Source organism: Grammomys surdaster, unplaced genomic scaffold, assembly GCF_004785775.1.
Source record: "Grammomys surdaster isolate TR1022 unplaced genomic scaffold, NIH_TR_1.0 65, whole genome shotgun sequence".
In the NCBI taxonomy this organism is placed as follows: domain Eukaryota; kingdom Metazoa; phylum Chordata; class Mammalia; order Rodentia; family Muridae; genus Grammomys; species Grammomys surdaster.
In genome coordinates this window covers 3,748,275-3,758,702 of record NW_021604567.1, presented here as the reverse complement: position 1 = coordinate 3,758,702, position 10,428 = coordinate 3,748,275, and the positions used below count along the sequence as shown (strand labels likewise).

Sequence of the window (10,428 nt, the reverse complement as noted above, 5' to 3'; positions counted from 1 at the left end):
TTTGATTGGTCAGGTCTTGAAAACTCTCCTATGACTCAGTCTCCTTGCAGGTCTTAGGCAACTTTCGGTCAGATTCACAAGCTCCTTGGCCTTTGGAGTCTCTTCAGAAAAAAATGGGCATGTTTTGGGGAGACGGCTTTATCTTCATCCCTTCAGGACCCACAGTGACCACTATCAATATGCCTGGATGTCACATTATTAGCTTTCTGTGGCTGCGTGTTGGGTGGGTATAGGCTGCCTTTAGGTAGTGATTAGGTGTTGTAGGGAGGAAGATGGCTGTTTCTCAGTATAGACTTGGACTCTGCACTCCTTATCCCACATGCCATCAGGTAGGGTAACCATTTACTTTAATATGCCATCTTGGAAAACTTTGAGACTAGAAAGGACTGCTATGATAATTCTGAGTATATAATATTTTAATTAAAACACTAACGTACAATAAAATTTTGATAAAACATTCAGATGGCTCTATCTACTTTTTGTCTAAAAAAATACTTTACCAAAAAGTAAAAATGTTGTGTATCTATGTACAGATGAACTGGGAGCCCACACCTTTTCCCCCGGATGAGACTGAAAGAATATCAGATTTTTTTTTCATAAGAAGGTCTCTAGTTCAATAGCAGAGGGCAATGAGGACATTCCTCTTAAGGACCTCTAGTCCAGAGCTGAGACTGTGGAAGTTCCCAGTCTCTGTCATATCAACAGACATGACTCTGGTGGCAGAGTTCTTCAGTTACCCAGAGAACAGTAGTCACTTGCTAGACAAGCAACATCGCTGAAGAGGCCATTGGGTCAGTGACCTTGGTGTATCACTCATGGGCAGCTCTTGGCTGAGTAACACTTTCAGTGAGCAAAAGTCTGCAGGTGTTTTGGCGTTGGATCTTTTGATATCCTGGGAGAAATGATTAGAGCCACAAAGCTCATTCTGCAGAGAGAGCACCCAGAGGGAGGGAAGAAACAAGATCAAAGGAACCTGCTGACCAAGTGACCACAGATGTACTCTTTCCCCTGCAGCCATTTTTCATGATTTACCAGAAGGTAAGAAGCATTAGCCATAGTTGCTCAGGAAGACGAGCCCTTTAAAAGTAAAACATGTAAAACATGAAAGTCACGATAGTCACAATCTAGGAAATACCACCTCAAAGAAAATACCCAGAGAGATTACATTATTTGGGACTAAAAAAACAAACACTGTATTAAAACTGTCAGCTGGAGGAAGTGAACACGAGAAAGCAGCGTATTCTCAAACGAGCTGGAACGGCCTTTTTCAGTCCCGCCATTATTTACATGCCTTCAACCTCAACTAAAGTTTTCAAATAATTAATAAGCAAAGAGTAACATGCTATTTGCATCTTTTCAAGTGAACCTGAAAATGGTAAGTTCTCGCTTTTGTTTAGGGAAAGCAGGGGCTGGGGCGGGGGAGGGGTATCGCGGTCATTATGTGTCTCAGTGTTTGCAAATGGATGCCATCCATTAGTGCTGACCTCGCGGGAGCGATTTACCAGCATGTCTCATATTTTCCTCCAGAAGTGGAAACAGGACAGCACCCCAGTTTACCCCTTAGGGCCCCCGTTCAGCCCTCCTAAGGATGCTGAGCCTTTTCATCTGGGACGACAAGAAAGGACTTTTGGGATATATGTGGTGGTGGTATGATAGACTTTGGGGTTTCAGATCACTCTGGCGCCATCCTGATGGGGGGTTAGGCAGTGACACAGAGCTGATCAATACTTCTGGGATGATGGCCAGAGGAGTCAGAACATCCAGAAAATAACATCTCTCTGTAGCCAAAGGCTTCAGCCAGTGGCAAAAGAGTTTATGGTGGGGTCATGCCAGGAGAGTCTGACACCCCAGAGGACAGTTTTGAGCAATAGTTATTTTGCAAATATAAAATTTCTCTTGCTAAACAGGTTGCTTTTCCCCTCTAGTTTGGTAATCCCTATAACTTTATTTTTTTACTAGTGTTTAAAAAATGAGTCAGGTTTTTAAAACATTGGCAGGCAATATTGTCAGTTTCTCTTTTCACTCTTGGAAAGATAATTCAAGGCCAAGAAGGTCCAGTGCCTCATCCTGTGATCTGAAGGTGTGCTAATGTTTTCTTTTCCATTGTCTCTGAAGCAAGTAGATCAACCCTAAGTCTGCATCTTCTAGAACTGGCTGTGCTCTCTCCTTTTCTCTCTAAAAAAATTTATTTATATTAATTTTGTGTATATGGATGTTTTGTTTGCATACCTACACACTACATACATGTGGTACCCGTGGAAGCCAGATGACCCCTTAGAACTGGACTAGAGTTACCATGTGGGTGCTGGAAATGGAACCTGAGTCCTCTGGAAGAACAGCTGGTATTCTTAACTGCTGGGCCCTCTCTACAGCCCCTGGACTCATGCTTTTCTTTTTTAAATTAGCATTTAATTTTTAGAATTTCATACATTATATTTTAATTATATTTTCCTTTCCCCTAAATTCTCCAGATTCTCCCCCGCCTCTCTTCCCTTACAACTTTATGTTCCCCCATCTTAAAAACAGAAATGAAAACAAAATCTAAACAAAACATGCTCCTCTTCCCCCCACAAACACACAAATGGAGTGTTGGCCAATTGCTTCTGAGCATGGGGCATGCCCTGGAGTATAGTTGATATACCCAGCATCATTTTATTGAAGAAAACTGATTTACCCTTTTTTCTTTTTCGATTTTAAATAGTTTTCTGACTAAGGGTGGGACCTTTGTGGCTACTTCCCCTTCTCTACGCTCAGATTTTTTTCTGGACTGAGCTTGTACAAGTATTTGTGTGTATGTGTGTGTGTGTGTGTGTGCGTATGTTATCACAGTCTGTGTGAGTTCATATATGCATCAGTCCTGTTGTGTGTCTGGAAAATACTGCTCTTTTTACTTTCTCTTGGTTACACTTTTCTTGGACACTCTTTCTACTTTCTCTTGCACACAGATCCCTGAGCTTTGAGGGGAAGGGTTTGATATAGACAACCCATTTAGAGTAGAGTGCTCCCAAGTCTCTCACTCTGCACATAGTTTAGTTGTGGGTCTCTGTGGCAACTCCCATGTACTGCAAGAAGTTTCTCTCATGGGGGTTGAGTGATGAATGGATCCATAGATACGGCAATGTGTTACCAGGAGTTATTTCATTGCCATGTTCATTTAGCAGAGAGAAAGTCATAGGTTGTCTCCTAGGACCCATGCTCTACCTAGTCTCATATTCTTGGCTTAATTAACAATGTCAAGTATGGGGCCTATCTTGTGGAGCAGACCTCAACCTTCATTAAAAAGAGGTTTGTTACTCCCCTAACATTTATGCCTGTATCGAATCGATGGTTGGTCAGGTGACTGTTGTCCCTCATATGGTTCGGATCTGGGTGTGTCGACATTCACTTGACTCTTGTAGTGTGTATAGCACTTTCCAGCACTGTGAATGCTAGTCACTGGGGGTGAAGCCAGTGGTTGGGCACCAGCTCCACCTCTCCATGTTTGATGACATGAGTATATGCTGTTTTCAACAATAGAATCTTGTTGTCAGGGTGTGGAGGGTAGCCAGGAGCAACAGAAATAGGCTGTGATGTCCAGAAAAGGTCTACGGGATCACTTTGGCCAACAACTCCAAAAGATGCAAACCATTCTTGCTACTGGGGTTTTTATTTGGCACAAGGGTGTCTGGTTAAGGTATTGACTCACAGAGACGGCCTGGCTCTGTTTCTCCAGTGCTGGGATTAAAGGTGCATGTCATTTCTGCTCGGTTCCATTTGGCTTTTGAAAAGGCCTTTAGCATTTAGTTATCTCTCACACAGTCCCTCCTTTATGATGCCCTCCCACGCCCCACTTCCTTCATTCCTCCTGTTGTAATTTTCTCCTTATGTCTTTATGAAACTTTATTCTACTTCCTGGACTAACTCTTAACAGTCTGCATCGAGGCCCCATTACTGTGTATTGATGTTCTGAAAAATAAGATATCAAACACCTTTTTTCTTTTTGCCATTGTTCTAGTATAGAGTTTTGTTTTCAGCTTGATAGGTCCACACAGCAGAACCCTGCCAGGGGAGGTTTTTGAAATGAAGATGGGTTTATGTAGGCAGCTGTATTCTGTTACACAGTATCTTGTGCCTTGCCTCCAGGAAGATATCTGTATTCCCCTAAGTGTTTGATCGAGGCTCTCGGTTTCTGATTCTTTTATGCTGGTGGCTGCCAGCTGCAGCAAGCAGTGGGGACATCTCCTCTCTGGGGCCTTCTGATGTCAGGGTCAGGGGAAGTTCAGACTTCAGGTCAGATGTCCTGACAGAACTTTGTTTGCTTTGCTCCTGTGTCTTATATTTTCCAGATCAGAATCCCAGGAGTCACAGTAACAGACACAAAGCAGTAAAGCAGTATTCCCCCACCTCACAGTCTCTGGTGGTGCACTTGGAGAGACCTATAGCCCATGGCGATTTCTTTCCAGTAATCCTAGAAGTCCTCGGGGAGTGTCTGTGTTTTCTAGCTTTACTCATAATCAAACGTGCCCAGCATTTTCCTCTTCTCCTGATCCAACTTGCTGTGACAACGCTCCGGTTCCCTGGGAAACTGCAGGTGGCTACCCCGTCCATCGCTCAGCAACAATGGCATCTCTGGGACTAGTGCTCACCGGGGGAGCTCTGGATAAGAAGACACATTCTGCTTCCCCATAAATGCTCCTGCTTACTGAGGCAAGCCTTCAGTAGAGGGCAGCTCTGTCTGCACAAATACTGGTGCAAATATTAAGAATGCGAGACACTGTTCTGTGAATGGATTCACACGCTCCTAACTGTCTGTTGGTGTTCACCAGCCTCCCGTGAGCCCTCCTTCTCTCTCCTGCCCATTTCCTCTGGTTCTCCTCCTAAGGAGCTCTCCAGGATCCTTTAGGCCTGAGTCCTTCCAGATATGTGGACCAGACTGGAGATGTGAAAGCAACCAGCTCTCTCTGCCCTTTCTGTTGGTCCAGAAGTTTCTCCTCCGTGCCTGCCAATCTAAGTTACTCTTTTTTTCTCTCCTTCTGTCTCTTTTTCCCTTCTTTCAGCAAATATCAATTATGTGGCCTTTGTTTAAGGCATAGGGCTGATATGACCGGGCTATACACATAATATGGTCATATTCTTTTCTTACAGGAACAAATTTAACTCTTTCACTTTTCCTGAATTTGTCATCTTTATAAATTCCCTCCTCCATCTGAATTCTTGTGACATTCCTAATATGTATTGTAAACTTTTTCTTATTTTATTATTAGTTTTTAGGTCTCTGGCAGTCTTGGGCTTCCTGTATAGCTTTTATATACCTTCAAGTTACTGAGACTCACCGGCCCTTGTGTGATGATAACTCTTGAGCATGTGCTTGCTGACCTGACTAACCCTAGAAGGTGTGCGGGATTTGAGAGATTTAATAAATGGATCTGACCCCTGCACGTGGGCACACGCTTTGTCGTCAACTGCCTCTCCTTGTCCTATGTTATAACTGAGTCCTAACCTTAGTGCATGACTCTAACCTTTCTGAAGCATCCTCAACACAGACGCTTGTCAGACACAAAACTTCTTTTTTGCAGCCCTGGGAGTCGAATCCAAATCTGAAGTTGATGGGGCAAATGCAGTACTACCGTGCATTTCAGTCATGTCCCTCAGTCCTCTGCTATCCCAGCTTGCCTCCCACACTCTAACTGACTGCACCTCCTCTCTTCCACTTAGAAACAGCATTTTAAGGCTTTAGAGTGCGTGTCCCCTCCTCATGAACACACATATGTGTACTGTGGTAGGAGAGGTATATCTAATCTTTGCCTTGCCTGCGCTCTATGCTTTATGAGGTGTTGAAGCTACCTAAATGCCTGTTTGTGTCTGCAAATGGTCAGTACGCCTTTGTGGACACAGACTACCATTTGTTCACCCCCCACCCCCAGATCCTGCCTCTGTGACCAGAGTTTAAAGCCAGCAGCACATGAGACACAGAAAGCCTGGAGGTGAGGGTGTGAACTGCTCCCCGACAGCATGAGGGTTCTCACCTTGGGGTGAACCGTGACGACAGAAGACTTTGTGGATGAGACAGCAGACAATTTGGGAGACAGTGACTAACCATGAGGGACTAAAAGATTCCTTGCTCTTGGAATGAACCATGAGGTTTTACAACTGGGAATGTTTTGTTTTTCTGTTAGGGATACTTCTCAATAAACCTTTGTTTCAGGGGATGCCAGAAGAATGCTAACATCTGTGACCTTTAATATCTGATGAAGCCCAGACTGCCCATTCTACATTTTATTGCTCTACCTCCCTTGCTTTTCTGAAATTTTTACCAGGTGCTTCCATTGCTTGTGTCATTACTATTTTAGGACTAATGAGGTTGTGCAAATGAATGAACAGCGTATACCCTCGGGCAACTGTGGAAGCTAGAAGTCACAAGTCGGGGCACGAGGTGGACCATGCTCTCTCCGAGAGCTCTATGGGGGAAAAATCCATTCTTGCCTCTCCCAGGGTTTCAGGCCAGCTTTGGCTGGTGCTTGTACACGGGAGGAGACAAAGTGGAGACTCATTGGGGCTGGTGTGAGTGTGTGGGTCATAGTGGGAAGTTACAAGGTCAGATAGGAATGAACTGAGGGGGGACCCGGGGGATCTGAGGTAGACAGACGCTCTTCATTTGGACGTGCCGTTCTGAAGATTCCTAATGAGCCTTTCCCCCTACACGGTATACGCTTTTCTCTGAGATTCTGAGGGAAACGTTATATGTTAGTTATACTTGGAGGAAAAAATTCAAAGTACCTGCTCTAGTTTGGTTATTGAATGTTCTCCCGAGAGCAGCAACGTGTGTTAAATAACGGTTTGAGCTCCAGCCTATGGTACTATTGGGAAGTGCGGGAAATTTGAGGTGGGACCTAGTAAGAAAGACACAGATCCACTTGGGGTGGTGTGGGGGAACGGACGCTGGGACCTTGGCTTCTTCCTGTCTATCTTTTGCTCTCCGATTGCCCTGAGCTGAACAGGCCTTCTCCACATGTTTCTTCACCGTGTCTATTGCAATAGGACCAAGTGGCCTCGATGCTTGTGACTGTCTCTGTTTCTGCTTATCGAGGACTAACCTGCCGACTCACTGTTCCCTATCCATCCCACTCTAAAGTCGCCTTGAGATTCTAAAAGGCTTTGAGGGCAGAAATTTCGGCCTCTTCAGTTTTACTCCTTTTCTCAGAAGCCAGCATTGTGGTTTGGATGCCGTAGAAACTCTACAAGCAGCGAAGGAAAACAAGTGCGTAAGAATGTGCAAGGACTCCACTCGCTCCACTAACAGGTCGGTCATGCACGGGTTACATGTGGTGAGAAGATTGTCTCACACCACATTTGAGATAATCTGTATCTCTTACCGTGTTAGTCACTTTATCATGAACATTAGGGAAACAACCTATGTAAAGAACATGTCACATTGGTAATGTTTACTCACTCAATATCAGCTAATATGATTCATATACTTGCTAATGATCTTTTCCCGATTTTTCAACGTTAACTAATTTGAGAGTGACGGAGGTCACAGTGAGTCAGTAAGTTCCCAGAGCTTTTCAGTCAGACAGAGGGAACTTAGATGAGCAAGTGGGGTTTGGAGTTAGCACAGTTTGTTGAACTTACCTAAGTTTGGTAGACCCAGAGACACCAAAGGCCCAGTGAGTCACATGGACAGGAGTGTTTTTTTGAAGAGACTGATTTCTCCACTAAATAGTTTTGAGCCCTGGGAAAGCTGAATAGGATTTGGTTTTGTGTACCTGAACCCTCAGTTCATAGCTAATCACCTGCCCTGAAAAGAAGCAGAAAATATTTGCTAATAGAATTAATGAAAGGTTCAAATTACCCCAAAATACAAAGAATGTATATTGGCTCTTGAGATTGGGATTTCCACAGACAGGTGTGTTCTTTCTGATGCGACCATAAAAACCCCAGCATTCAGCTTGTGGCATCTCAGTATTTACCCAGAGTGAACAGAGTAGAATTTCTAAGAGGGGAGTGATTGAAAGTTTTATCCAAAATGCTTTTCTCGCTCTCCCGTACAGTAGAAAAGCTAAGCAGCTTAACACATAGATGAATAATTCGTGAAACGTTACTTACTATTTATAGCATTACTACATCATTATATTGATGATAAGAGTAATAGTAAGTACTATTACGGACAGACTGCTGTCCATAAATGTGTGGAGAAAGGCTGGTTTGGCATTGCTCTGTGTCTAAAGCTTTTAACATGAGTTTAAAACATGAATTTACCACGTTTGCTTTCTGTGGCCAGAGAAGCTGCCCCAATATGTGCTATTTGTTTTGCTGTGTGGCAGAACCATGTTAGACACCAACCCACAGAAGGAAATGGCTGAAGAAGGCTTATCACTTTCAATGTAAAACAGCAAGAAGCATCCTTCTCTTACATTACACAAAGCGATGATTCTGCTCTATTACACAAAGAACCAGGGTCACCAGTTCCCGAAGAGCGTTCAGTGAGGCGGTCTGTATGAAAATGCTATTACCAGCCCCCAAGTACTACTTCTTCATAACTTACCAAGTAATTAAAGATGCCCGATCTCACAATCTTATTTGTTTTTTTTTCACAATAATAATGTAAAACCTAAAACAACTAAGCATGCTAGCTGTCTATCATTATAATGAGTTCCTAGAGGCAACTCACTCATAAAAAGAGAAGATTTATTTCACTTCTGGTTCTTGGTCCAGGCCCAGATAGAATGCCATTGTTGCTTTGAGCCTCTGGTGCAGGCTGTGTATCATGGTGGGAGCTCACAGGACTGCCTAGGTGGGAGTGTACAGGTGTGGGTGTGGCAGATCAAACCTGCCTCATGATTTATGGAGCAGAGAAGAAAAGAGGCTAAGGTTCTCTGATCTCCTTCTGTAACATGATTTCAGTCACCCTCAAAACCTCCTTAAGCATCACACTGGGCTAAAACTAACACACAGGTCTCTGAGGGGAGCATTTATTATATGAATTTGGATGCTGAGAATAAGAGCTTCTGCTTGTATCATCCAGGTCCCATGCTCTTCTCCCTGTTGGAGAGTGAAATTTAGCATTCAGGAGGTCTTAATCACTATTGAATAATATTTGGTGAGATGAAGGCAGGGTGGAGGAGGGTTAGCTTGGCTGCTGGTAAGGAGGGAAATTGATGGCGAGTGAGTGACGTAGGGATCGGAGCTGGCTTTCTACTCTGAGGAGTCTCTGTGTGCAGTCACACTTACAGAGCCGACTGAGGACTCCATAAATGTCATCTTAAAAGTAGAGGCAGCTTGAGCTCCAGGATACTGCTTCAAATAGAAATATCTAGAGATAGAGAACTAAATTGCTATTTAATTGTTGGGGACACATCCACAATGTAACAAATGCCCCGAGAGAAGCAATTTTGAAGAGTGAGTTGGAAACCTTGAGGGAAAGTCAGAATCTTTAGTCATAAAACACCTGAACAAGACATAATTATTAGCCCTGAGCTTTATTTTAATGATGTACTATGTCTTAAGTATAATTCTGACACTTCGCTGAAAGGTACCAGATGCTCAGAGTGAGGGAAACAAAAGGCAAGAGGAACCATTTTTAATGAATGTAGGTCTTTTCACAACATGTCCTTTTGGTCACCTGATGCCCTGGTGCCCTAAGGGTGACAGAATGTGCTGGCATATGCTCTGAGACATCTGCCAACAACCTCTTTGGCTGATGGTGTCCTTACTTTGTTCTGTCACCTGGTATAGGACTCAGTATGTTTTCCCAGTGACATGGTTGGAAGAGATGCTGGTGGCCTCTGGAGTGGCCAATAAGATATTTTCCTTGGCATCTAGAGATCTGGATTCAAATTCTCATTCAGCTGGAGAAATGGCCTAGCCTTTTGACCCCTCTCAGTTTCTGGCCAGCAAAATAGGATTGAGTATAGACACTTAAAGGATTATGGTGGGGATTAAAAGGGCCCCTCTTTGTTAAAATGCCTGGAAAGTAACTGCTGCTCTTTTGAAGGAAAGAAGGTTACTGTGGTACCTGCTGGAGAAGATCAAATGCCACACCACCAATTAATGTCAACCTGTACAACCAGCCTTCTTTATTTATATTAATCACCTCTTTCTTGTGCTATAAAAATTAATCACCTCTTACTTTGTGCTATATATCGTCCAGCTTATTATACTCCTTGAGACAATATCTTTGTGGTCTGGCTAAGTGGGCAGATAATTTCACTTAGAGAAAGTGATATACGCATTTGTATGTTCATGTGTGTAGGTATGTGCTCATTTGGGTGTATGTGGGTCTGCAGGTTTGTGTTCATGTGTGTACATGTACATGTGTTTATGTATACAGAAGATAGAGTTAAATCTTGGATACCATTCAGAAACTTTTTTCCTTCCTTCTCTCCTTCCTTCCTTCCTTCTCTCCTTCCTTCCTTCCTTCCTTCCTTCCTTCCTTCCTTCCTTCCTTCC

General features: G+C 43.5%; 1 long non-coding RNA gene across 1 annotated transcript in view; it reads left to right on the top strand.

Moving 5' to 3' along the window:
• Positions 1 to 932: 932 nt before the first annotated feature.
• The window catches only part of LOC114625126, an 18,294-nt gene continuing 8,798 nt past the window's right edge, over positions 933 to 10,428 (top strand). Inside the window, exon 1 of the long non-coding RNA XR_003712013.1 lies at positions 933 to 1,038. This is a non-coding gene — a long non-coding RNA (uncharacterized LOC114625126). The remainder of the gene's footprint in view (positions 1,039 to 10,428) is intronic.